Source organism: Pongo abelii, chromosome 15 (assembly GCF_028885655.2).
Source record: "Pongo abelii isolate AG06213 chromosome 15, NHGRI_mPonAbe1-v2.0_pri, whole genome shotgun sequence".
NCBI classification, from domain to species: domain Eukaryota; kingdom Metazoa; phylum Chordata; class Mammalia; order Primates; family Hominidae; genus Pongo; species Pongo abelii.
In genome coordinates this window covers 78,173,167-78,175,148 of record NC_072000.2, presented here as the reverse complement: position 1 = coordinate 78,175,148, position 1,982 = coordinate 78,173,167, and the positions used below count along the sequence as shown (strand labels likewise).

The 1,982-nt window shown below is 38.4% G+C and overlaps 1 protein-coding gene across 6 annotated transcripts in view; it reads right to left on the bottom strand.

Moving 5' to 3' along the window:
• ZNF410 (zinc finger protein 410) overlaps positions 1 to 1,982 on the bottom strand; it is a 46,459-nt gene that overhangs the window by 776 nt on the left and 43,701 nt on the right.

Below are 1,982 nucleotides of genomic sequence, written 5' to 3'. Positions count from 1 at the left end.
CTGTAAAAGATTGAAAGCAAATCTAGAATAGGTTACAGTTGAATTATAGAAAAAATAATTCATAGTAAAAAGGATTAAGAGTGGAGGATGGAGAATGCACTACAGGGGTGAATGAAGGCTATCTACTTCCAAAGCAAACACATGCACAGACTGATAGATCTCACTGTGGCCTTGGGACAGCACTTTAGCCATGTCATAAGGCTGGCATTTTAACTCTGGCAATCAAATATTCTGAGTCTATAAGCCAAACTATTGTTTGTGTAGTTACCTACTCACCAGTCAGTGACAGGAATCTCTAACTTACAGGGAAAACAAACGGTGGAACCAAAATCTTATACATGTCAGTCAAAGGATAGGCTGAAGTTCAAGTAGGAGAAGGAAATAGGAAGAGGAGCTGTTCCTTTATAAGTACTATATGAGAGCTGAAACCCACTCATAAAAGATCTAGGGGTTCCTTGGGTTTAAAAGAATGATAAGCCTAAGGGCAACTACCACCAACATTCTACCGTATGCACAAGGCTCTATTGAAAGGATTTTTGAAATAATGAAACTGGCTTCCATTTTAACATAAAAACAAAATGAGGCTGGGGACAGTGGCTCACATCTGTAATCCCAGCACTTTGGGAGGCTGAGGCAGGAGAACTGCTTGAGACCAGAAATTTGAGACCCACTTGGGCAACACAGTGAGGTACTGTCTCTACAAGAAAATTTTAAAAATTAGGCATGGTGGTACATGCTTGCAGTCCTAGCTACTTGGGAGGCTGAGAGAGGAGGATCACTTGAGCCCAGGAGTTCAAGGGTGCAGTGAGCTACGATCATGCCACTGCACTGCACTCCAGCCTGGGTGACAGAGTGAGACTGTTTTCAGACACACACAAATGAGATGGGAACAATTCAGTAAAATTCAGAACAAAAACTGAACTTATTAAAATCTAATCAAATAAATTCTTCAGCTTGAGATGTATTTACTTGGTGATCCTAATTTGGATGAAGGTAATTTATACAGTAGAATTTAATGATTGGGCTGGGCACCATGGCTCATGCCTATAACCCCACCACTTTGGGAGGCTGAGGGAGGAGATTGCTTGAGGCCAGAAATTTGAGATCAGCCTGGGCAACATGGTAAGACACCGTATCCACCAAAAAAAAAAAAATGTTTTTTTGTACCCAGGGGCACAAACACTGCAGAAGGCCGCAGGGTCCTCTGCCTAGGAAAACGAGAGACCTTTGTTCATGTGTTTATCTCCTGACCTTCTCTCCACTATTATCCTATGACCCTCCCATATCCCCCTCTCCGAGAAACACCCAAGAATGATCAATAAATACTTCATAAATTTAAAAAAAAAAAAAAAAAAAGTATGTCAAAACTGTCCCCCAATGTAGATGAAAATAAAGGGTGTATTTATTTAAAAAAAAAAAAAAAAAGAGTTTAATTATATGGAATTTAAAGACATTTAAACAAAATCTAAAGAAAAATTAAACCTTAAAGAAACCACATATTCCATTTGATGCTGTGTGGCAGGAAAGTTAAGAATAGTGTGTTTTTAATGGAGGCCAAGATCCAGATCTTTGCAGTCAAACTTAGCAAAGGTACTTTATGAGAAATATTACAGAATTTGTAATTTCTATTTTTGCCTTGATTTGGAAAGCATTCTAAGATGTAGTCAAAACTAGCTGGGAATCTCTTACACTGGTTCTTGAGTTCAAGAATGTGAACTCAATGTAAATATGGAGCCCCATTTAGAATGACCTTTAGTAAGTATGAGAGCCCAAAAGCCCTGAGGTTCCCAGTTGGGCCTGTGCAATGAGTCCTCCATCTAATTCTCAGACGTGGCAAAATAATGAGGGAAAATAGAGATTGTCCACCTGAACCAGAGAGGTGACTTGTAGTTTCTGATATTTTTCCCATGGTAATTTTTCTTTTTTTTTTTTTTAACCAAAAAAACAAATAATACATTTAATAACTAATAATTCAGAACATG